We start from the raw sequence: 27419 nt of genomic DNA on the forward strand, positions 1-27419 counted from the left end.
GGCGCCGTCCATCTGTTCACACAGATGTGCAACTGCTTTTAATGCAATCCAGCCTAGTGGGACAAGGTGTTCAGCACTGGCCATGCTAGAGTAATCCATCCATTTCTGCTGATCCTGCTTTAAGGGCAGCATCCATAATCTACATTCCAGATGTATGACTGTATGACCCATGTTAACAGATTTGGTCAAATGAGTCCACAGAAGACTGATTTCCTCACCTCACACAGCCTGTTCATTAGGACATTTTTGAATCCATTTTAATTTACACCTCAGAATTGTTTAAATGTGTGCACTATTGTTCCTCTCAATGTGTTCCCATGGTAACTCGGCCTGCAACGCTGCCACCAACGTGGCACCTGAAGGATGTTGAACACGAAAAAGGCTCAGAACAGAGAGACACTGTGCAAACCTGAAAACCTGATGTTATTTCAGGCTTTTGTCAAAGTGAAAAGCTCCCACAAGAGAGAGATGTTTTTGGGGGTTTTTAAAGCATGGAAAGGTTAGATACTCTCAGCCTAATTTATTTCCACAGAAAGGAGATGCACAGATGCATCTTAATAAGTTAGAATATCATCCAGAGTGCTCTATAGTGTTTAAGTCTTCTAATTTTGATGGTTATGAATTATTGCCAACAAAAACACACAATGTAGTTCATCAAAAAATGTGATTACTACATAAATCCAATAAAAAATGTTTTCAATGAAGTCTGCCTTCTCTGAGACATATGTGTACAGTAAATCAATACTTGGCTGGGATCCTTCTACATAATTTACTGCATTAATGTAATGTGGCTTTTGATGTCTGTGCAGTAAACTTACTCGAATAACTACTTTTTTTCCAACAAGCTGAAAACATGGTGTGTGTTGTTGCTTGTGCGGCTGTTTTAAATACTTTTTTCTTCCACACATTTTTCCATTGTGTCACTGTCACTGACAGCTAAATTCTCTGTATCTGTGTAGCCTGTGACATAAAATGTATTCTTTTTATTGTTATTATTATTATTGGTCCTGTGTAATATTTATTTATTGTATTAAATTATTGAAATAAATCAACTTGTCTAAATTTATTGCGATAAACTTGCATTTACTTTATATATGTCCGACAAATTAAATGAATGAACATGTTCTTAAATTTACATTCATTGTGGTGAAAATCTATTCTTATGTAAAGTAAATCTAAACCCTTCTTTAGTCTCCAGTACTTCTAAGGAGGGGATATTAAACTGAACCAGAGGTTCCCATGAAGTAAAGCTAACGTACAACTAGTAGTAAAGATGGAACAAACCCATTTACTGGTAGACTTGTATACACCCGGGACAATTAGGTTAATGTAATATCATTGTGTTCAGAGCATAAGAATAAAAAAAAATCATAGTCTGTGATGCATAAGCTTGTTGCATAAGCTGAGGAGCGAGCAGCTGGCTTTGGTGGCTAGATTGTGTTCGTAGAAAAGGTCGGCTCAACCTGCTGTAACGCTCAGACTGCGATTTATTTTATTCGCTCACAGGCAAAAAACACTGGGAGGATACTGTGGAAAGTGATGCCTAAAGTTACATACTGCAGATTGCTACAAGCAATTTGGGTGAAGAGGAAAAGCACTAAAAAGCAGAATTCAGTATTTAGTTGATCTACAATCGACTCAGACAGATTAGTGCTTTAATATTCAGCTGATACAACATGGTCCCAAATACAATTTTTGATTACAAGGGTGACAATTTCTGGAAAATCTGCTCATAAGTAAGAACAATTGAGAGAAGAATGCTGTTACGTAGATGCAAAAAAAAACAACAACTCCAGAAATAGTAAAGATGCATTAAAAAGATTGAAATTTTTTTCTGACAGTTTCAATTTTTTTTAAAAGACATATTTCAATTTAATTGGAAAAATGAGTGAGAACATAGTATAAAGTCAAGAGTAAAACCCAGAAATTTTCTCCAAAATTTCTAAGCAGTCAGGAAAGGTTTTTCTTCATCAATGGAGAAGTTTGGAAAAATATTTGTATTACCACAATATGAAGCCTTGCTTTATCACAAACTCTGTCTGGTGCATTTTTACTGCTTGACCTTCATTCTTTGAAGCAACTGAAGCCAGGTAGAGTAGCCAGAAATAAAGATTCACAGATACTTATCTCTTATAGCTGCCATTTTATCAGCCAACTTTGCAGTGCTTCACACCCAGAGCAGCATTTCTCCAAACAACTGCAGAACGGCTCCCTTGCCGTTAAAGCCCGCTCCTGTGCTACCAGGATCGTCATTAATCAATTCTTGCCTACTTCCCAGAGCGCCGAGACGCTGTGGCTGTGGTAATGACCTCGGAGACCAGCCAGTATCGCTCCACAGTGTCAGCCCTCCACCTCTGTGTGAACAAATAAAGCATTTCCCCCAGAGATCGAAGCCAGAAATAAATTTGAGCTCATGTTCTGTAGGCGCATAAATGCAGAGGAATATTTACAGAGCAAAATATCAGTTTGCTGGAAGGATGCTGCAACGTCACTTTGATGGAAATGTGGCGGCTTCTGTCTGACCCTGAAAGCCATTAGAGCAGCGCTCACTGCAAAAACAGTATTTATCTGTTGCGTATTAGTTAAAAGAGAGTACAAAATGACAGGCGATTACTGGTAATCCTCTTTAAACATTTTAGTCATAACATTTAAAAGCAGGTCTTACTTACATGTAGCTTAATATCTGTAGTTTTTATAGGGTGAGGAAGGAACAGTCTCACTTCACACCAGTGAGGCATGAAAACGGATGCTTGCAAACTCTAAAAGAACATTTAGTCTAAATTAGTCTGTTTCTGCATAAACGAGCACACCACAGTGGCATGCCAGGTGAAATATTCACACGAAGCCAGGTGTCTGTGTGAGGGGGGAACAGAGACCCTCTGAACTGTGAGGGGTCTCATCATGTCCTCACATTCATCTTCCACCCTTCCTGACACTTTGGGATTCACCTCGTCCCCTTTTTCAATTATTCTGAGGCAGAGCAATTATGAGTTGGTTCCAGAGCCATCGATAGTTGGACTAATGCGTGGCAGCTTGGTTTAAAATGACGAAGCCGCGCTGTGACACTTCTCATTATCGCTCCGCTTCACTACAAGCAGAGACTGGATGATGATGTTAAGAGTGATGGGACTCAAAGAGGATGAACATTCATAGAAATTCCTAAAGTCTGTCAACAAAGTGACACTTGCTACTCAATTAGGAGGATATTTAAAGAATAAGTAAACCTTTTTCTGAGTGAGAAAACCAGTTATTTCAGTTCTAAGCATATGTTAAGCCTGGCTTTTTATGCTAAAATTAGATTGAAGCCATTTGTAGGCAAACATCATCTGCCTAAGGCTGCACAATGCTGACAACAACATAATTTACTGCACATGCATACAGTTCAGTCCCAGAAATTATGCCGTCATGCATCACTTGATCTGAAAGGTGTGTTACAAAGAGATTAATGGCCTGCATAGGTAATATTAGCGTGAAGCCAGCTTTCAATGACACAGAGGTGACTTAGATTTAACCTGGGTAACTTCTGCAGAAGAGACAGTGTTCAGAATTTTAAACTGTAGTCAACAATAACTGTTGCATCCTGATGTTTGTATATGATGTATCACTTAAAGTAAATTATCAGTAGTGCATTTCAGTTATAAAACCCCCGCAGAATAAAAATGTATACATTTTTATTCCTGTATTTGTAAATACAGGATATTTACAAATATCCTGTATACAGAGGATATTTGTTTTCATGCAGTGTTAACTGCCCAGGAGCCACATGCTCTCTTATTATAGACTAAACCATCTGCCCTGTAGCAAACACATCACTGCATGTCTAAATGAATTGTCTCTGAACTGTTTGCGATACATTTTACGGTCAGCAAATTCAAGAAAAGATCAGAAAATACTGTAATTTTCACCAAAGAAGAGCTAATGAGATGTTCTCTGAGTGTAACAACCGAGTGTACTGTCTCCCTGGAGTATGGATGGCTCTTCCTTATGTTTACCAAGCACAGAAATAACAGGCAATGGAGAAACCCTGTGGGACAAACATACCCACTTCAGTCAAGTGAATTTAAATTAACTGCAGTGTCAGTGCCTGTAATCATGATAATCCACAAGTTTTTTTTTCTCTCCTATTGGCATGAAATTGATTTTGCGTCAGCACTAAGGCGAGGGTTAAACAGACCTGACTCTGGGGAAAAACAAAGTGTTGTGGGATTTGCGGAAGGAAGACAAGATCCATCACCCAAAATATCCTTTCATTCCCAAAGAGAAGGGGCGGGGAGGGCAGGCGTGGAGAAACGAGTGATAAGCACCGCTGTGGGAGAACAAAAAGCCACTTGATTCTGGGGGAGGAAAAGAGAGCAGAATGGATAAGAGTCCATGCTGTGAGGATGAGAAGCCTGCTTCTGCTGCTCTGCAGACAGGTCTTCTTCATGCAGACACGGGCTGTAAAACCCTTCTCCTTAAACAGTGGGTCTTCTGGTTCATGACGTGCCCCCAGTCTGCAGCAGAAGCAGGACTTCGCTGCTGAACGGCTCCAGTTGCCATAGCAAAACTGGCCCTTCACAGTAGCGGTTATTCATCTTCGGGAATAACAGCTCCTTTATGCTCGCTTATCACACTTGAGGCAACAGCAGGTTGGGGAAACAACCGGAAAACAAAAACAACTCTAGTTCTGGCGCATGGTTCAGATTGAAGAGGAGGGGCAGCAGCAGTCACAAGCATTCCTTGTAGGAGAGGATGAAGTGAAAGCACGGTAATTATGTCACATAAACCCAGGCCGCGGACCTCAACCTTGCACATTTTTTCACAGTCCTCTTTTTGATGACATTATGAGCTTCACTTTTTTGATTAACATTGTGTAACCCTGTCGTTCGGGCTTTGTCTGACTTCAATAGGAACATGAGTCATTCAGAGGGACCATGGGCACCACACTGAGTCTCATTGTCCTCCCTGCAAAGTAGGCTTGTTACATGAATGAAAAAGAAAACCCCTCTCACTCCACATGCACACCATAATACGAGCAAGTGACTGGTCAAAGTCAAAGGAGACTTGGAAAAAGAAAGACAGGGAGTGCAACATCCACAGAAATCTCTGCTGAACAGTCAGGGGAAGATCTTTGCTTTGCTGAGATCAAAGACCTAGAGAGGGAGACGAAGTCGTGTCAAAACCTACGAGGACAGAAAGGCCGAGAAAATGTAGTGGAAGACCTAAAATTGAAATATATCATCCGAACAGATGAAACTTCACAAAATATTAGGAAAAACTTGTTTTAATACATACCGTTAAAAAAAATCCAACCCTGGGAACAAAACTATGCTTTAAGAAAACCAAAGTTGCCACTGAGTATTAGACCTGATATCAAATGAGTCAGCACACAAACCTCAGTCACACACAGATCAGTGTTTAGTCTATATTTAACACCAGGGCCAGCCTGTAGCTTAGCCAGTACAGGCAAATACTAAAGGTGCCAAGACTGTGTGTGGCATAAAAAAGGGGCAAGAAAAAAAATTACAATTGTTATTAGGTTATGTAATTTCCTAATATAAAAAACCTATGATAATTTAGCTAGCAAAAAATATTAGATACTACATCTAAAAATAATGCCTCCCCGCCTCCTGTCCAAGTAGTTTGTTTGTTCCTGCACCCTGCGCGCCCTCCTCTCACTGCTCTCACTGCTCTGTTGATGCTCACTGACAGTTGACAATTTAAATAATTGCACAACGTTTGCAAGCCATTTTTTGACACATAACTCTGGTAGTCATCAGCATAGAACGGAAATGGAAGCAATGTTTTCTGAAAATGTGACCTAGAGGTAAATGATAAACAGGAAAAAGAAAGGGGCCTAAAACAAAGCCCTGAAGAACACCACTGGCAAAACATTTGTGCAGCAACAATATTTTTTCAACATTTATTAGAGCTTAGTAATTGTTTTTTTTAGTTATTATTACAATTGTAATTGGGAAATACATATATAAATGAAGTAGAAATATATATATAGAAAAACCTCTGCACAAGTAAAAGTGTTGCTGCAATTACAGAAAAAAACCTTCTGAAAAGTGGATCTTAAATGCCAAAATGTTCTCAATCTTTATTAAAGTTCAAGATTCTCCACAGCTGACATTTGCCAGGTCTGATCTAGGTCACACTCTGCATAAAATCTACCTTAAGGACTGAGCACCCGCTCTATCTTTTTTATTTATGTGCGTGTTTTGCCGTGTAAGCACATACTGTCCTCCATCTGCTGTTTGATGAAGACTGTTTCCTTTCCTCTACAGCCGGCCTTCCTGTGCTGCTCCCCTCCAGAAGGGAAATGGGAGCAAAAGGCAGCCACACAGTCCAGACAAACTGGATAAGATAGATCCAGACACAACCGACAGCCGATGACTTATCCACACAAATAGAGGATTCTCCTTCTTTCCCTGTGTTCTGATTATGGCTTTTGTTTTATGTTTTCATCTTCACTTTCCTTTTGCCCTTGTCTCATGGTCACGCACCTCCGCTTATCACTAAGCAGCTTGCTGGAGACAAAATATTGTAAATGCATATTAATCAAGGCGATTTTAAATACTAGGGAAGTTTAGACACACTTCTTGTATTTCTCTTACCATTTTAAATGAGATTTCTATTAATCCAAGGACAAATTCACAAAGTTAGTAAGAGTAAAAGTCAAAGGCTTCATATCTTTGGTTTGTGATTCTAATTTATAGTTTCATACAGTGCTGAGAAATACTGTTTTTATAGGTGGATCTTCATTATTTTTGAAAGTTGCGGTTCCAGTGTAAGATTAGCTGTGACTGGATTTGATAAAACACAGACGACCAATGTCACCATGCTCTCAAAATCACTGAAAACATAAACCTGGACCTCAAGCAATCTGCATTTCTGTGCCTCTCCACTCGTCCTCCAGACACTGGGACCCTGATTTCTAAATGAAATGCATAATGTACAATCATCTGAGAAGGGCATTTCTTTCAACCACACTTTTTCCCTTCCACTAAACTTTGCATTAATATGCTAGAACACAGCAATCTTACCTAATCCAGTGCAATCCAATCCTGTTTACTTTCATATGCATTTAAAAACAAGTGGCTGCCAAAAGCATTTGCTCAGCTGTCCGTAGACACCGTGAAGGAGAGGAAGGATGAAGCTAGTCCAAGAGAAGGCATGAAGTGAGGCCATTAGGATGTTTAAAAACAATAAAATAAAATCAATTCTGTTGCACAGAGGGAGCCAATGCAGACCAGCCAGCAGAGGAGAAATGTTTTCTTGCCTGTGTGATCGAACTAAAAGACAAGAAGCTGCATTTTAGAGAAGCTGAAGGCAAGAGCGGGCAGCATGGCTGACCCTAAAATAGACCACATTGCAATAGTCAAAGTGTAATGTAATAAAAGTGTGACGTTTTTAAAGTCCTGCCTGGACAAAATGGTCTCGATTTTGGTAACTTGTCACAGTTGGAAAAAGCTTGTTTTTCCAACAAATTTGACGTTTGTGTCTTATATTTAACATTGCTCTCTAATTTCATCCACAGATTTGTAGCAGTGGATTTCATTAGAGTCTAAGAGACAAAATTCATATGGTGGAGAAAAACTTGGGAACAAAAACATGACCTCAGTCTTATCACTAAAGCACAATAATTGAGAGGCATCCAAGCTTCAATTTCATTTAGGCATTGCAACAACAGATGAACAGATTTAGTCTCATGGTTTTTTTCACAGGAATGTAGATTTGGCAGTCATTAGCATAAAAATGTAATTAAATTCAAAAATGTCCTCAAAGCAGAACCCAAGAGTGGGTGATGGAGAGAGAGAAAAAGAGAGGTTCAAGCATGGAGCCCTGAGGCTCCACCCATCAAAAAGACACTAAAGATGATAAACTTATTAATGCTAATACAACAACGTCCATCAGTCAGGTAAGACCGAAACCACTCCAAGGCTGGATCTTTATTACCAACACAATGATCAAGATGAGAAATGAAAATGCCATGATGGTCTGTGTCAAAGGCTCAAAGGGTCAGAGGAAGTGAAGTTTGGTTGAAAAAAGATGGGCAATGCAACCTGGTTTTTTTGATATACTTTAAAGCCCTGGGGATCACGCTTGTACTGCTATCAGTAACAATCAAGACAGATTGACATTTAAAAACATCTTTTAAAAGACAAGGTGAATAGCAGCACTGGAGGAACCAGAAAGTTTCATCTGATATGGCAACTGGGTGAAATAGTTTCTCAAAAATATTTGTTTTTCAGTTTGTACAGTGTTTTGATCATGATCTTTTAACATGTCAAAGAAAACCTGAAGCCTGTCTGTCCACCTGCGCTCAGCTTTCCTGGAGGCCCGTCTGGCAGAATGAGTGACATCTTTCAGCTTGGGCTGAAGTGTCAGTTTGGGACGTCTGGGTTTTAATGGAGCCACCGTGTTACACGACAAGATACAAACTGACAGAGACACCGTCAACTTTTCAGTGTCAAAACACATGGAGTAAAAGTTCATGTCATTTAAAACAGATGAGAACCGAGCAGCAGTGAAAAGGTGTGACAATCAGCCAGAACTGAATCCAAACAGGAACACAAATGTTGAATAAAATGTGAACATTATCTGAGCTCACAGCATCACACATCTGAGTTGTTCATGGAAAGCCCCGATGACAAAACAAAGAAAGACATGCTTGTTCATGTGTGGAGCCAGTTACAGACTTGACAAGACTTAATCTTTAATCGGTGACATTTCGGGACAACACACAAGGGTATTAAAATCTCAAATTATTAAGACCTGATCATATTTACTGATCACTTCAATCAAATCATCAGAAAAGTCATTTAAGAAGTGTTTTTTATACTCAGGCGGTCAATAGATCACTATACACAGGACCAGGCAAGAGCGACCCAACTCAAATATGATCAATTCAAAACTGGAGGAAGTGATCTGTGCTGGGAACAAAACTTTAAAACAGCTTTGGACGTTGCTATGCCCACCAATGACCTTGTAAAATAGTTTCATATGGGACCTGGTTTGAGGTTGGAAAATATGTAGCTTGTGTCCAAGATGCTGGCTCATCCCAGCCACCGACATCTGCAGCCCCAGGAACCTTGATTAATACCAGGGCTTACAGACACCGACACATTTATGTAATGCGGCCCTTTAAAAGTCACAACAAACCTTTATGAGCAAAAATCTGAGGGCTGTAAGTCATCACCACTCTCTCTCCAACTTCTCTTAGTTCAAGAGGCACAGACCACAAAACTGTATCATGTAGAATAACGAATGTTTAACATAATCTGTGCCAATTTTATCCCAGTCCATTTTTTTTTACCATTTCTAAATCATAAATGCAAACCTTGCCAATAACTTTAGGGCAAGTTGAAAACACCCGAAAGTACTACGGAATGTATGGAAACCGAAAAAAGAAAGAGGGATAGTCACAACACTAAGAAATTGCTCATAGTTTTCCAAAGCATGTTGACAATATGACTCAAACGATAAATTCAGGCCTGAAGTGGCAGAAGTAGGAAATTATGATAAATATGTGCATGTTTTCTAAAGACCTGCCTAAAAAAAACTACATCACATTGAAGTTGAAAAACAGAAAGAGGAGGATTAAATCTGAAGTTTATAGTGAAATTCAAAGGTTAGTGAAGGTCACAACTGAAGTGTGTGGTGCTCTATGGCAGCAAGTTTAACAAATTCAATGGGAGACTGGAGGAGAAGGCTCGGAATCTCTGTTTACTGTTTATGAAAAAAGTCGAACAAGAAATGTTTCATTTATTGAGGCTGAAACTTCAAACAGAATCAATAAAATAACAAATAAGATCCAAATGCTAATCAGATCCCCCCCCAAACTGCCTTGCCTTTCAAATCCACAAATAAATAATGTAAATCACTGCATTTTGAAATTATAACGCTGACTTCTACTAAGAGCACTAAGTTGTTTGGGTCTGACTGTCATTTCAGTTTGACTGCCCGGTTCCACTTCCTGTTTTATGGTCTTTTTTGCTGGTCAGAGCTGTGAATATTCAAAATGAGGAAGTTGATTTAAGGGAAACCATGTCATCAACTTGTGAGAAATGCCTCTCTGAGTGCAGAGAAAAGTTGGTGCCTTGCAACACTCACTAAAACAAGTGAAATTCTCTTGCAGTCTAATTTTAAATTTGATCACAATAAAAAATTGAATCAGTTGCTGTGTGTAGAGTTCTCCATTACCTGAATGAGAGTTGATTCAGAGCGTGCCGACTCTCAGATCCATAGTAACAGTTCCCATGGTCCTCATCCAATCCAGGGGTCACATTGCTCTCCTGTTCTCAAGCGTGAAGATATCCAGAAGCTGGAGGCTGAAGAGAGACGATCCCGGTCTCCAGTAGTGGATCTCACTGGGTTAACCTGGTCTGAACCAGCGAGGGTTTTCCGGAAACAGCACTGGATGCCTTCAGGAGATGCTCGCCTCCTTTGAGAGAGTAAGGACGGAGTACATGTTAGGCAGTTAACAGGACAGCAGAACAGACAGATGAGAAGACGCTGGTGGATGGAGTGAGGTATGAAGTAGTTCCTGTTTGAGGAGGAAGAGTGAGGAACGGCTCGTGAAAAGCAGAAGAGCAGGCGGTGAAAAGACGGCTTCTCTAACGAGAGAACTGAGAAAAGGAAAAACTGCATACCAAAATATTTATGCTCTACACAATGCATCATAATGCCACAATGAATAATTTAAATTTTTTTCCACCTTTTAATGTAATATTGAAAACTCTATGTAGAACCACTTGGTAACAGAAATGGAACCTCTCAACTAGAGAGGTTTAACAGGTGATGACTGAATGCTGAAACTGAAACAATGGATGCTTCAATAATATATTAATTACCGAGTTACTCGAGTTTATCTAAGGAAATCGTTTAGAAATTAATTTTTATGGGAGCCACAGAACATTCATAATAAAACAGACGAGCAAAAAGAAGCTGCAGCACAAGATTAAGAAACAAGAAATAAAGGAAATTATACTTTTGGTTTGATAATACTGGCTAAATGCCTGAAATATAAATCAGTCCTTTAAAGATCAAGCTCTAATAAAAGCACATCACTTGAACCAGGCTGCCCTGGATACCAACAAAAATAAAGCCCAGAAAAACAGCCCCCCTTCCTGTTGATAAATCTACCAGATTTGCAACATAATTTAATATAAAGCCTCCTCTTCTCTGTTTGCCAGCATATTTACTTTCATCCATGATTTTTTCCCCTCCTCTCGGTATTTTACTCTGTGCAATAAAAAACTGGTACAAAGACGGTGCATTAGCTGCAGCAGAGATGCAGTTTGGTGCCATCTAATAAATAAACCCTTTGCTGAACCATGGGGGAGCAAAAAAGGAGGGTAAGAGGAGGAGGAAGAGGGAGTGCAATGAAATGGGGACACAGAGCACAATTCATCTACCTGGGAAGGCCAAGCGGCCTACGTATCTGGAGCCTCTCTGTCAGCTGTGTGAAAAAAATGGCAATTATCTTTTTTTCCTAAAGATCACAGCAAAAACTCAAAGCTAGATGCTTGTGGATATTTTTCTGCAACTTAGCTGTTTTCAAAGTTTCAAGGCTCCCCCCTCAGCAATGTGATGCATGCCTTGTGGTTGCGATGGTGACCGGATCGTCAGGCGGGGCACACAGAAAGATGCGTGTATGTGTTTATCTCTCTTTCCTGTTTCTCTTTTCTAGGCTGCCCCGATAAACTAATGGACACATCTCCAGCAGCCCCCCCACCTCCACCTCCACCTCCACCCACTCGCTCACAGGAAATAGGGGAGAAAACATGCAGTCAGCATTTGCTTCACGACATCCTGTTAAATGAGATGTCATGCTTGAGGATTACCATGATAGTCTCACAGGGGCAAAAGCTAATTCTGGCAGAATCAAGTGGGAAAGGAACAAAATAAAAAAAAAATTAGGATCACCTCATCAATCCTCTGTGATTTTGTTTTGAATTTGTTTCTCATTTCCTGGAAAGCATTTGGGTAGGAGTATTTGGAATCAGATACAGTCTCAGGGTTTATAAATAAATAATATGAGGTCTGACAGTCTGATCTAGGAAGCTGCTGAATAATAGAAGAACCTTTCTTTTATATGACCAGATGCAAGGTATTAAAAGAGAAAAGCTGCTACACCAAAATTTCTGAGTGTAGAATATAACTTGGCTACACAGAATTTTGTTGCATTTGGTTAATGTAAAATTAATATAAATCTACCAAATGAATAAAAAAAAATTATATAAAAGTCATAGAACACTTTAAAAAGTCCCAAAGTTCAGTAAGGGGATTGTTTTCAATACTGCAACCAAAATGAGCCTGAAAAAGCCTAAGATCAAGAGTTTATACATATTATTGAGAAGCTCAAATATGAATGAAGAACATGATGTACTTTTGAGAAGACTCACAAAAAAAGCAGAAAGTACTAGTATCCACATGTCGATATTTCTGTGCACAGTAGTAAAAGACAATGTATATATTCAGAAGTAGAAATGATTAAAAAAAATTTTATTGAGTCATTACAACGGACAACACTAAAATGACACCTCAAACCAGATCATCACCTGCAGTGGGCTTTTATGAGAATATGAAAACCCACAGAGGATTTTTCTTTTCTGCAAAAATGTGCAGTACAATTTTCTTATTGTTATTTGCAATAGAAAGGCAACAATTACTCCTGGATCTGCTAAGATCTCACAACTAGGCAAGGCCTGGTTTGTGGCAAAAAAAAAAGAGAAAAAGAAAAAAAAAAAACACTAAAACACACAGTCATTCCCTTACTGTGTTTTAAAATCTCTTTAATGAGATTCCAGAGAAAAGTACTCACCCCTCCCTAGCTGCTCATAAAAATACCAGTGGCAACATGCAAGAAACTGGTCATTAATTATGAGTAGGATTTGACTGCTGTAATGCCGATAAATACGATTCCACCAATTATTGAGAAGGGAATAAATAATCTGGCATGGCATTTTTATTGATCACAATTTTTTTTAATTGATACTCCACTTTTATACTGTTTTATCATGTTTTGAAAGATGCATGTTTTATTTGCTAAATAAATAAAATACAATCTTATGATTGAGTAACAAATTTATCGTCTAAATCCGTGCCACTCAATGGATGATTTGCGTCTTCATTGTAAGTAGCCAACAAACTTTAGTTGCATTACTGCCACCTACTGGACTGGAGTGTGTGAAACAGTTTTGCTGAGAAAGGTGTGATTAATTGAGATCTGTAGACAGTTCCATGTCTACCAAGTCTAATCCCTACTTGCTGCAGCACAGCTAGCCTTTAAAGGAAGTTAGAAAAGTAGCAGCTAAAAAAAAAAGACCTGTCGATTTAAAGTCATTGCATCATTTATTTTTGACATTTTGTTATCTGTGATACAAATGCATTAAAGTAATTCTTCCATTTTACTTAGGTTTATCTATACTTCTGTGTAGGGATGAGCAATGTCTGTAGAGGCGAATCACTCACTATTAGGATTTAAGTTCAACTTCAGCATAACAATGAACACTGCACAGACAGATGCGTGGATTTCTGCCACACCTATAAATATATACGTGTAAACAGACACAAACATGTGTCTCTTTGACATTTCCATCTCTACAGGGTAGTGGTCAATCAGATTAGAGTATCACACAGAGATCTCTGTGTGTACCAAAGCAAATCCATTTATAGAGATAAGCTTTGAGGGCAGTTGCTACTACATACCCCCTCACCCACTGAGTGTGTATCAGCCTAGAGCATCAGTTCAGAAGAACAATATTTACAGATGAGCTCTGACTTGTCGCTGCATGTTACATCAAAAAAAAAAAAATGTCTCCAGCAGTTCAGGACCTTCAGAAAGGTCACAAGATAAACCTTTAGACCTCAGAAGATAACTAACCAAATAAGTACATAGTAAAGAGTTTTAAAAACAGGGTTTAGTTTTTTTTTACTTTTTACAAGATTTGTAATCCAATACCAAATATATTTCACTTTTATGGGGTACAATTTCTTAATTTTAGGATTTAAAAAATGCATAAGCTGTTAAAGTCGTGGTATGTATTTTCTAGGAAAAATAGTTCCCTTTTATAGCAAAATCTGGTATCTTCTCATCAGCTATTATAAAAATGCTGCACATATCAAACATGAGTTAATAGAAATTTGATCTTGAACTAATTCCAAAAATACTATAATTCCCAAGAGATTAAAAATTAATCATACTTTCTTGACTAATAATTATCTGACCACTTGTGGGAACTCCCAGATGGTCAACTGATCTTTAAATATGACAAAACGAGACTGTGATGTTGCAAAAGTAGTATAATACTGATTTCCATACCTTTGATCCCAACACACATGCACTATTCTGAATTGAAGTGCATCAAACGGGGAGTGCATACTTTGAAGACATGACAGGATTTGATGTCCCTCAAAATCTCCTTCAGTTTTTCACTTTCAGGTCCGCATGACACTCGTTTCTCAATATGCCAGCATATGGCCCAGGTCAGGAAACACTGTGACAGCAGCTTTAAGACTTCTAAGATTACTAAATATTATTGCAATAATATTTATATTGTATGTTTTCTATTGTTTTATGTTGGATTAAAATTCTTGCATTAATCTTTTAGAAATCCCAGAGTCTAGTTTTATTACATGGCCTCAGCATAGCAAGGAAACAACAATGAATCATACTGAGCAAATGCAGCGTCATTTGACTAATGAAATAGAGTAATTAATTGAAGACAACTTTCAAATAAGATTTAAAGTGGATCATGCAGCAATCTGGTACCAGTTCACCATGTGTGGATGTCTGAAAGTGAGACAACCACCAAGGCAAAGTGTGATTAATGTGTTTACAACCAAACCTGAAAGGGGGAAAGAAGATCCCATTTCCTCAATGAAACGTGGAGCTGGAGGATTTGTGATAAATAGCACATGTGACCTAATGTGATATAGGAATATAAAGCTGTGCCTGTGATTCTGGGCTATATTTACCAGAGCAGGCAGAGAAATGGTGAAAAGGAAAGTAATTTGTGAGGCGAGACAGATCACCTGTCCATCTGAATTTTAAGCACTCCGGTGTTATCATGGCATTCTGTCTGGCTGAGCACCAGCATCTGGTCTTTGGCCAAAATAAGCAGGATGTGAAGTGATAACATCATAAAGAGGCTCTTCTGAACTTGGCAATCCATGTTATTTTCAAGTGTCTGGAAATTTTCTTTAAGAGCCAACGCGAGGTAAGAATATTTACAGAGACTGAGAATGTGACAGACTGCATCAATAGTGTTATTTAGATGGCGGGGAAGGTAATTGAGAGCCCAATTTAATACTCATCTGTGGTTTCCTCAGATCAATACTCAATACAGTGATGGAAGATGTAAAAAAAAGGTCAAGAAAACAAGGATGTGCTGCTGAGACACAAATAACTCAGTTAAAAAAAAAAAAAAAAAAAAAATATATATATATATATATATATATATATATATATATATATATATACTGTATGTTAGGTTATAGGCATTTGTCCATCAGAATAATAAGACGTTAATGCTCTGGTCTGATTTGTTGGTATGTTTGCTTGTTTGAAATATCTGTGGGAAGGTGCAATATGTGTTTCTTATTGAGCATATGTGTGTTTTTTTTATTTTATTTTATTATGGCGCAAGTGTTCAAGATCTGTTTTTATTGTATCTCCTTTAGCTATGGCGGCTACTTTTCACAGCACATGGAGTCCAAGAAAATTGTCCCCTTTGGAATCAATCAATCAATCAATCAATCAATCAATCAATCAATCAATCAATCAATCAATCAATCAATCAATCAATCAATCCGTTGTGGATGTCAGATGGAATAATAGATGTTTTTTTAATAAAGATAACCACTAGGGGATTTTTTAAAGTTGTTTTGTTTTTGCTGCTTTTCCATAGAGACTTTGTTTTTGGAAACTGCCAGATGTACTCCCTTGTCCATTTTTTCAGACAGGTTCTGTAAAACAGATTATTTAAATAAGCTTCAGACATTTTATTTTACATAAACTCAAGATAAATATTTAAAAACTGAAAGAGACTGGAACAAACAGGCAATATGGGAAAATATAACCAAATATCTGTGGGTTATTCAAGATTGTGAAGTAAATATAGTTTTCTATTTAGAGTCAGAACTTTTTGTCCAATTGTTTGGGATAAGAATAAGTAAAAATCTTTAACCACCTCTTCTTTAAATATTTTAACTCTGCAGAGTCATAGAATTACTTTATTCATCCCAGCAGGGAAATTATTTAATGGCTACTTAAAATCATTTAAAATGATCTGCAATAGATGTGACAATTATTTTATTTGATTATTTTTGCATATTTATCAAGTTAATGTTCTAAGAATCAAGTGTAGCAACAATTCCAACAGAAGAGATGGACCAACATCAGTCTGAACATGTAGTAGTGTCTACTAAACTGGGATTTCAGTTTACATTTACACCCTTAATGATATTTAATCCTCCTTGTTGCAGATTGTTGTCTGTATGACTCAGTAGGCAAAATGTAACTTCTAAAATTGAAGGAGGCTCCCTCTGTTTACTAAAATCCTTCCTCCAACGCACAATACAGTGTACAAAAGATTATATACTGTTCTAGTATAACAACAATAAAAAAAATAGGATAAGTCTAGACAGTCTGTCAATCCTATTCTCAATCGTAGGACCCAGACATGGCCTACAGCTTGCCATGGGATGTAAAAAAGCAGATCCTCGGTTCATTAGAAGAGCTGCATGGGAAAACACATTATTCAGCTTTCCAAGCAGCAATCCAACACACATCCCCTCGGTGGTGGTGTCTCCCTTATTGCTTTCACATCCTCTCTCAAAGCTGTGGCTCGGAGCCGCTGAGACAGGACACAGTCAGGATTAAACTAAGGATTTCCTGAAACATCTATACTCCATAAACCCCCGTTGCGGTAAATATTCATGACAGAGAAGTAGTGAACAATCAAGGACTATGTAAGAGTAAAAATATGTGATCTCTGAAGCTAGGTGTGTGCACAGCAGGCTTCATGCCTCGTCTGTCTGAACAAACTCGTCTGAGAACTGAGAGTTTTCACAGATTCGAGTGAGAAATCAGTTTACTTCACACAAAATCTGTCAAAAAAAAGAAACAGGAGTAAAAAAAAGCACAAAAGATCTAACCTGTGAAGTATTACAATGATGCTCTTTTCAGGAAAAGCTTTCTTAAGAATGTTAGCTACTGAAAAAACTGACAACACAATGGGTTTGCTTTTAACCTGTTATATTTTGTCATTTTACAGCCACAAACGTCAAGGTATTTTATTAGAACTTTCTTAGTATTACATGTGTCCAGAAGAAGCCAATTAAAAACTGGTATACTTTTCAAGAGTCTGTGGGCCTGTGATATCAGTGACATGCAGTGATAACTGTACAGTTACCAATAAATAAATAAAAAATAAAAATGAAAAACAGAAAAAAACAAAGACTACACAGATGCAATTTGTTGACACTTTTTTGGTTTTCACAAGTAACACCACACAATATCATGATAAAGTTAAGTCAGTTTCTCCCACACTTTCCCCGAACACACCGTCCCAAAAGTGGAATATGGTCATGGCAGCGTCATGCTATGGGAACACAGAAACTAGTTAAAGTTAATGGAAAGACAAATGGAGCCGAGACAAGACTTAAGGAAAACCTGGAGGTTCACCTTCCAACAGGACAACAAGCCTAAACATAAAGCCATAGAACCACAATAAAGAGGTTTAAAGCAAAGCATATAAAGGTGTTAGAATGGCCCAGTCAAAGTCCGGATCGCTGAAAAACTTTATTCAGTAAAACTGGCCTTGAGCTATTTTGCATAGAAAAATAAGCAGAACTTTTTCTCTTGATACGTAAACCTGGTAGAGACATACAGAAGATGAAATGTGACTCTAGCTACAATGAAAAATTGGGTATGAGTACAAATGCACTCCGCATTTCCAGATTTTTACTTTAAAATAATTTTCCTTCTACTTCACAATTATGACTAAAATCCTTAATAAAGTACACTAAAACATTTTGGTATAATGTGCAGATGATTAGGGGATATGCATACTTATGCAAGGGACAATATGCAACAACTCAGCTTCTGATGACTGTCCCTGTATGACACATCTAACCAACCAGAAAGAACCACAACTTATTACATCACATCCTGTGTATGAGCTCTGACCTGCAGGCAAACGTGGGAGTATAAAATTAGCTGGACTGTGAGAACTAGACAGGCAGAGGTAGAGTCAGTCACTGAGGCAGAACACAAAAGGATACAGGAAAAATAAGAAAGAAAAAAAACAGTCATAATTGGAACAGCTCAGAGTCCCTTCCTGTTGTGTAGCAACTCTGGCTACAATAACATTCATATTAGGTCAGCGCTGGCTCTCATGTGCAACACATAAACCCAGATTAGAGGGTGAAATTCCACACTTAAGATGTCTAATGACGGGTTAGGACTAACAAGCAAAGTATTAGCACTCTAATGGGACTCAATTTATAAAGAGCCAGACCAGAGGGAAGAGAAACCAAACAGAGCCTGGTTTCATGCTCCATTACACACAAGCACCATCTTATATGGAAGAACCACTCATTTTCTTAGTGACTTTTCACTAATGGAGTGAAACAAAATAAACGCCTGGAGGAATAATAAGAGCTCGTTTTGAATATTTGATGCAGTTGTTAAAAAAATATATATTTATTTTTTTCTCACTTTTACACTTGATTTGGAGGAAAGAAACTTAATTCTTAATATTTAAATATCAGTATTTCTCAGTGGATGGTGCAATAACTTTTCCACTAAATGCAGGTGGTTTCGTTAAACGGGACTTTCCGACTACAGCAGTAGTAACACGAACATGTGGGGAGTTACTTTCACATTATGGAAGCTTGTTGAAGCAAGCATAACAAGCGATTCCTACAGATTTTGTGTCCTGTAAGATGATAAAGTAAAGCCATGAATAAATACATATTCTTGGTCTAAAAGTATGGATTTACAATGCAATGTGCACAGACTGAATAACAGTGAGGAGGGACTTTAAACCCCCCGCACAGGCCTTTGCAATCCATGCGTACAAATCACAGGGTGGGATTTTAAAATAGTTTCTGAGGAACAGAAGTGGCTGCTTGTGTATGCAAGTTCAGATCTGCTCATTTTGATAAAGGTAGTTCAAGAAAAATGCCAGAAAATGTGAGTGGATTTGTCATGTACCAATCAAAAAGTCACTTTAGTTCACAGGCATTTAGGATTTTTGAAATCATAATCATTTGCAATCCCCTGTTCAGAATGGGAACTGAAAGTTGGGGTATATGACTGATCCTTGACACGTAGTCATAGAGTATTTTGTTGAAAACACAGATCAAGAATTAGATTATGACCAAGGAGAAACGGATTTCAATTATCCTACCCTAAACCTTTAACCTTGAAACTTAATTACCCCGAAAACCTTTTTATGTTTACTGTGTGTTTCTACTGCTGTGCTGCAAGGGAAATTAAATCCAGTGTTGCTGAACTTCACCAGTAAAAAAAAACCTATAAAAGTAGAAGAACTACAGCTTCTACAGTTTCCACTCAGTTCTTGGTTTTTTTCCAGTTGTAGAGCAGGAATATTTAAAAGCCTGGAATACTGTGAGAAATGGAGGTTCTTACAGTATTACAACACTGGGTGAAAAAGCATTTTAATGATTTAATAGCTTCTGTTGGAAACAGAAAAGCATAAACACAACTGTCACCAAAATAATGTGGTGTATGTTGTCGTTCTTACTGTAATGTCATTTATAACATAGATTTACCATTCTGGTCAATTTAAAAGTATTTTCAAGTGCTTGTAACATAGGAAACAACTTTATACACTTCATAAATGTATTGGGCAGTATTATACTACTCTGTGCTCCACTTATCTGGAGAAAACTGCAGTTTTAAAACTTCTGTCTATTGTGTACCATGCTGGATTTGCTGAAATATCATCACTAAGTGATTCTCTAGGTAATCTGTAGAGGAATGTTGATAGTTAATGCTATGTACACTAATCACTAAAATAACATGGTAAAGACAGACTCCAAGACATCCTTTTTGTGTTTTAAATTAGCAAAACCCTTTTCATTTTAATGATTACTTTCTCTGAGATACAAAATAGGGTGGGCAGTCCCTCCTCCTAATATTTATAAGCTATTTAAATAATGTTTGTTGCTAATCAGCTGACCAGCAGTGTACAGCAACAGATGAGGAAGGGACATTGCTGTAGTTCTCTATGCTTAGAGAAATCTCTGGCTACGTTAGCACACTCTCTGGTACTTTAAGCCATTCAGGAACACTGTGACAGAACATGATAGTGGTTTTAAAACAGTAACTCTTGAGTTTTCATGTACATTTCAGCCCATGCCTACAAAGAAGTTCAGCAGCGATGGAGTTCAGTGTTTGCCATATCGGAGTAAATAGGAACCCAAAACTGGACAGGAACAGTAAGATGAGACCATTAAAGTATTATTTTTAGATTTTATGACAGCAGTTAGAGTCTAAAACGTAGGTGGAAAAATACAAAGTTTGTGGAAGGCTAAAACTTTAGATGGATTTGAAAAAAAAATGTAATCCACCCTTTAAATTCTGGCAATTGCAGTAATGCAGACTTCTTCCTTCCAAATACAGAAACCACCATCCTTCCTCCACAAATCTCCACCCCAAAGATGGAGGGTATTATAAAAGCCCCACGCTGTTTTTCTGGGGTAAATTCCTACTCTGGTAATCTCTATTTACCCTGGTAGATGTTGTGAAAATGGAGTGGTGTGAAAAAGAAAGAAGTGCCATCGCTCCTGTAAAAGGTTGCTGTGGTGGAAAAAACTGGTATTTGGGGAGCAGTCAGTCACAAGTTCTTAGTTAATGTTATACTTGGAAGCTTGTCTAAGCAGAATATTTTGTTTTAAAAAGATGAGCACTGTTTTTGACTTTTTTTTGTGTAATGCTATGAATGCCAGTCTGTCACATCAAATAGTGAGTTAAAGAACATGCAAAATCTTGAAAGTCTTTGTTTAAAGAAACTCAACTATGATTTCCCTTCTACTGCCCAGCTGGCCAGCCCCTTGTTTTTCTGAATCCTGTCTGGGACAGGAAGTAAAAGCTCATAGGAAGAACATGCTGTAAACCTAAATCAACAGGATGCGGGTGATTCACAGGGCAACATCCAGTGCGCTTTGGAGCAGCGACTGAACTCGCCTATAAAAAAAGACCTCAGTCCTCTTTGTGTCATTTTCTTCAAAGGCATCACTCCAGCTGATCTAAAGCCAGTGCTATGTGCATGAGTAAATACTACAATCTAGTCATCAGATAGAGGAGAATTTGCACCCCCACCTACTTACTCTACGCTCCTTCCAGGAAGCAGTCATGTAAACACTCTGCTGCGTCGTCGAGGTGCAAAATGAGGGCCAAATGGATCCCGTTTGAGTTTCATGTCCACTACAAACAAGCCTGGGAGAATTTGAGCCCTCTAGAGGACGGAAAAAATCAAACAAAAACTGCAATTCCCTTTACGTCTCATTATCCAGGATTTTCAGATTATAGATGCAAAGCCACGTTGTTTAATTTTAATCCCTCCTGTGTTGGTGTAACAACAAACCTGTAGGGAAATCAGGGTTGAAAAAAGGAACGCCGAGAGAGAAGCTGTGCTACTTTATCTATAACAGGTAACAGGAAATTGACCACTCAGCAGATCATCTACAGTAGCTGCTCCAGTCAGCACGCCGACTGATGGATGGCAAGTCACACTTGAGCGGCGACACCATCGATTTCCTTCCCATGCGACCAGAGACTGCTGATTCAAGATAATGTAGCATTTTAAAAGGCCTTGCTGGTGGCGTGAGGATAAATTCAGCAGATGAAGCTGATAAACGAACCGAGGTTACATCTACAGATGAGATTTATTTTTCCTGCTCAGGAACGTTCTGTACAGTAAATCACCGAAAAGGTCTTCTGTTTCTAATGAAATATTGACAACTGTGTAAAATTACAGTCAATGCATAAGATTTATATGGTTGTCAGTAGAAACAATAAAAAAGGTCAATAGTGTTCAATATTAAATTTCAAATGAACCAGATTCACAAAAATACCTTTTGTTGTTTGCCTGGTGTTAACTAATTTTAAATTATTTAATCTTTCAGCCTAAGCAATGACTGAATGGTCAGAAACTTTAAAAATGCCAATTTTTTCTAATCAGTGAACATACCATAAACACCAACATCCTGTGGTAACAAAATCACTCTTCAATTTTCAGCATCAGTGAGGTGGTTATAGAATAATTAGAGGAATCACAGAGAAGCTATTTAAGTGTAAACTGAATTTTCTACTAAGTTTTAAAAGGCATTTATGCAGTTCATTAAGACTGGAATGAGAGAGAGAGCGAGGCTTTGAACAGATAACAGAAAGGCTGAAGTGAGCACAGCAAAGTTGCTCTGTTTTGCCCTTTTGAGCCATCCATGCCTGTTTGCAATGGAGAATTCCGTATTTTAAATGTTGGCAGCCTACAAATACATTCTCTAAAAATATGCATACGGCAGCTGTCAATTAGCTATGCTAATTGCTAACACCAGATGCTAAAGACAGTCAAAGTGACAGACATCATAAAAAATAAAAATAAATCAATCTCTTTGCAGCGTTCTTTTTCCTTCTTTAAATAACATTTTTAAAGCAGTTTGAAATATTTAACTTAAAAACAGGATGTGGAGAAAACTGTAGCAAAGAGCTCAACGTCCTGTATTTTTAGCGCATATCCAGCACACATTATCATAGACTTTAAATTATAAACATTCACACAAGCCACCACTGTGATGCAAGCAGATGCACATCTTACAAATTCAGAAACGACAGGAGCAACGCAGCATTGATTACATAAATTAAACATTGCAGGAGCAGGTGTCTCAGAGCGGGCTGTCAGTGTTGTAGGTATCAGGCTTGGCATTATTAAAAAGATGTTAGCTCATCTGAGTATCCTGAGGATTACTGGTGTGGATCTTTATAAAGAGCTGTAAACAAAGGCTCCACGTGCTCATCTGAGGAGCAAAGATAAGAAAGTGAAAGGAGGGGGGGCTGTTAGGGTTGACTGCCAAGCTAGCAGCTGTGTGATGGATTTCACATGGATCTATCTCGGCTTCCCTCCGCCATGAACAAAGAGCGCCTTCCGAGGAAAAGCCGTGGAGGGATCATCTATTTTCCATTCATATCAATTGCCCTCACAGCAGGTTCTGCATGACTGCTCACACCTCATGGTTCTTCAGCATGCAATTATTCTGTTTGTCAGACACGCAGAGAATCATAGGTGGGCATATTTTTGGAAGAGGGGAAAAAAATTGCAAATATGCAAACATTTTTCTTTGTTGAATGAGTGAATGTAGCAGCAAGTGCAAAAAGTGTGCTGCCATTTACATCCCTAACACCATCAGTCTCACTTTCATACAACAGAATGACGCAAGATCAGCTCAGAATATCCCTAAAACGATCTATATTTTGACAGATTTATTTAGGGTTTCTTCATATTTTTGATGTGAAATTCTATACTTTTCCAGCACTAAAATTTCCAGAGTTCTTGGACAGATGGGTGGCAAAAATGGATAAATGCTTAAGTGGAAAAAATTGTGAATGGATTAACAGTCAGATGAATACATAAACATAGATGGATGGATAAACAAATGGATGGATAGATTGATCAATTTTTCCCCCAATCCTTATTCATACATTGAAAAGAGTTTAGTCATATTTCATCATTTTCCAACTAAAGGTTTGGAAAAAGATCCAATATTTTGTTCACTTTCTCTAAATAATAAAATCCAGTTAGTGAGCAGAAGAAAAATAGAAACTTAATTATCAAAGGCTACAGCTCACGGCATGCACAAAACAGAACCTCTTATAATTTTATGATAAAAGCAGAATGCATCAACACACCAGCAAATGAGCGATACAACGTCAAGCTCTGCAAAGGGTCAAAAATTCACAGCTCAAATGATTTTTAAAACTGAATCTGGATCACTGCGGCAGCTCTACGCCTACAGATTACTTGTATCCCAGTCGCAGCAATCAAAGACAATGGCACTTTTTGTCCCCGTAGAACCGACAGTACCAAACAGTAACAAAGACAGACTCTTTCCTAAACGGGTCAGGAGTGATTAGGCAAGCGGCACAGAGAGACTTCAGATCTCCCAGAAACAAACAGAATTTGGCTGATTATGCCTGAACCAACTGCAACTCGCCTTAACAGCTTTAACTGGCAATAAATGATTTTACAGTTTGGCAATTAGCCATTATATAAATTGGCCTGTGTTATGAAAAAATCTTTAATACACACAGATTGCTACCAGAAACATGCATCTGTGATAAAAAATGGCACCCAACTGTCTAGACATTTTTGCATAGCTTGTGATGACAGCCTAACCATCTTGGCTGCTGCGTTTGTCGTCACGCTTTTGATGCATTATTTATTAGCCTCCCACAGAAAAGTCACAGATTTTACACAGACACATCTGAAACTGAGCTGAAATGGAAGCAGTGAAGCACATGACAGTGTTGCATTGGCAGCAGTGCTGTTTATTTCACTAAAACCTCTGACAAATGCTCAGAAACAGGCGAAATGGGATGATGGTCAGGTTTATAACCAAAACAATGCCTCAGAATGGCTTTCTAATATCACTTTGCTAAAGCTTCATGGAGGCACACAAGGTAGCAAAATCGGGGGTTGGCATTATTTTCCGCCAATAAAATAAATACGACTTCAAGGGATAAAATCAAAGCAAAGAAACAGATTAAAGGACATCTGCTGCTCGAGGAGGTTGAGAGAAACTCTGAGACAGATGGAAACAGGCTGAAGGAAAAAGAAAAAAAAAGACTAGAAATCACTCAGGGTGACCTGCCCTTGCACCGCAAAAACAAATGACATCAGAGTAGCTGCCAATCAGGTGATGTGACACAGACAACGGCTGTCAGAACCCGCCCCAGCTTTCACTGAAGACTTATGAAAAGCTGCAGAATGCCTCGCTCTAGGAACAACACAGAGATGCCGATTTTAATGCACACTTAGATTACAAATTTACTAAGAAAATTCAGTAAACAAACAAGTGGGGCTTGCAAAAATGTGTTCAAAAACATCGCTTGAGTTGAGCTATTCTGCTAACAGCAACCCGGGGTGTTTTTTTCTGCTCGCTGTAGTAAAATGACACTTCAAACATTCCCTTCATGCCCGCTTTTGAGAGGAACACGGTTTGTTATTGCAGCAACCAACACCATGAATCTACTGACAGAGATAGTTTGAATTTTATGTCAGAAACTGACTTTTATAGTCCAATGATAAAATGTATTTACTGTTCCCATGAGATAGAAATAAGTGGATAGCTTTATTATCTCAAAGCCAACCAATCTTGGTATTAAAGATAAAGATAGAAAAGGAGTAAAAGAGGAACCCCGGATATTTACTGGGATTGTTGACCACAATAAAATCCACAAATACTTGAGACTCTTGCTTATAACTGCCTGCCTTAATAGTTTAATCAACAAATATATCTTAATATACATCAAGTGAAAACAATCTTAGCACTACTGCAGAAGCTAACAGCCATAGTTTTACCTCAACTCTTAGGTGTACAGCCAATCAGCAGCAAGGAAAATAAATGGAGCTCCTGGATTGGCTGCTTGGCAAATGCCAGCCAATAACATGTCAAAAAGCATTTTACAGAGGTATTTTAGCTTCTCAAACTGCATTTTATTTTAGAATATTATATGAATAATCTTGATATAAGTAGATTTTCCGCAAATAATTTTGTTACGTTCCTGAAAAAACATCTGCGAATAAGCAGGGCTAACCAGGCATTAGTATCTTACAGCTACAAAAATAATCAATGTAATATTAACATGCATAATTTTAGCAGCAGAAAATTTGTTGCATGTCTGTTACTTAATGAAAACCATAATGTCACTTTACACTTGTTAAAATTGTTGTAAATATTATTTAACTGCATGTCTGAATATGGGAAATAACTGTCAAATGGCAAGAACTAGAGATAAAACAAAAAATCTCTTGTACCAAAATTCTCCCCAAACAAACAAAATAACAAAGCTGTCAAGCCAACCATAAGTGTTTTTTTCTTTAAGCCATAAAAACACTCAAATGTCAGTATTTGTGACGGGTCACTGTGAGCAACAAGCAGGAGAAGCTGGACCCCGTCATCGAGTGAGAAAGTTGTTTCTAAAGACATCCAGAGTGTTTGACGCCAATATTTCTGCCCCATGGTGACAGATGACTGACATCTGCAACAGACAAAATGCCTAAAACCTTGATATGTGACGAGGCGCTACACAAAGCAACTCAATTCCCCCGAGATAAACACTACTATTGCAGGCTTCTCCACAAGAGCTGGTCATTTTGCTCCTGTTGATGGTTGTTTTACTCCTGATGGCTTTGTTGTTTTAGGGTATGAACAGAGCCATCTGCAAACAGACATTTTGTACTGAACAATAATTTATAGCCACAATACCTGCTGTGACAACCAATAAATTATTTTTTTTTTACTCAAGAGTAAGAAAAAGTGGTTTGATGATTAAACTAATATCTATATTAACAGGAGGTTATTTAGGTTTTACAAAGGGTATTAATCTGTCATTCTAAGCGTTAGCTAAGCCAAAGAGGCGTTTGAAACAATAAAAATTGGGTGCAACAGTATGTTTTCAAAAAATACTACACAATAAAATCTACCCATATAAGTATATCCACTCAATTCATAGAAATACTTACCACCAAGTCATCTCCAAACTTGTGAGATTTTGACAATAATAAACTGTACCCAACACGAGGCATGTCGTTTGGAGGCGAGCTGCACAGAACAATTGATGAATGCTGTGCCGCTGTGAAAACATTAACAAATGGCATGCAAAAGAAAAAATCGGGTTATTGTTGGGATGGATGATTCAATGCATAAAAGAGGATAATTAAATTTCTCCATTGTTGGATTCAAAACTACGACTGTTAGATATTATTCACCATGTTGTTGTTGTTGTTGTTTATGTTACAGTGTGAGTCAGGAAAAGGCTGATTGGTGAATCTCTGGACAGAGAGCAAGATTAGAAAAAGAAAAATATTTGTGATGTGCTTGGACAAAGCAGACCAAAATTAGAAACAATTTTCCTGGAACATTTATCTATTGAGTAGAGTGCTAACATGTTTAGTACAACATTTTGATTCTTACCCCTCAAACCTGCTCTTAATTTCTTATCTTTAGTTGTGAAAACTCAATGTTTATAAGTTCTTGGTTAGTGTTTGGATGAATTTTTATGATAAAGTTAAATAAAAATATTCTAAATCATTGCTGTGTGGTTAATTAGGAAAAGTTTGGGTCTCTTTTCACAGCGAGGCTTCAGTAACATCAGAAATGCTGAAGAGAAGAACATCCTT

The 27419-nt window shown here is 38.0% G+C and overlaps 1 protein-coding gene across 5 annotated transcripts in view; it reads right to left on the bottom strand.

The window, feature by feature from the left end:
• Positions 1 to 27419, bottom strand: part of LOC102217732 (receptor-type tyrosine-protein phosphatase epsilon) — a 68417-nt gene that overhangs the window by 24353 nt on the left and 16645 nt on the right. For all 5 annotated transcript variants that reach the window (XM_005794652.2, XM_023341260.1, XM_023341261.1 and 2 more), the window contains exon 2: positions 10189 to 10429. The gene's annotated coding sequence lies outside the window, so the exon portion shown is untranslated. The remainder of the gene's footprint in view (positions 1 to 10188; positions 10430 to 27419) is intronic.

The sequence above is a fragment of the Xiphophorus maculatus genome, chromosome 10 (genome assembly GCF_002775205.1).
Source record: "Xiphophorus maculatus strain JP 163 A chromosome 10, X_maculatus-5.0-male, whole genome shotgun sequence".
In the NCBI taxonomy this organism is placed as follows: domain Eukaryota; kingdom Metazoa; phylum Chordata; class Actinopteri; order Cyprinodontiformes; family Poeciliidae; genus Xiphophorus; species Xiphophorus maculatus.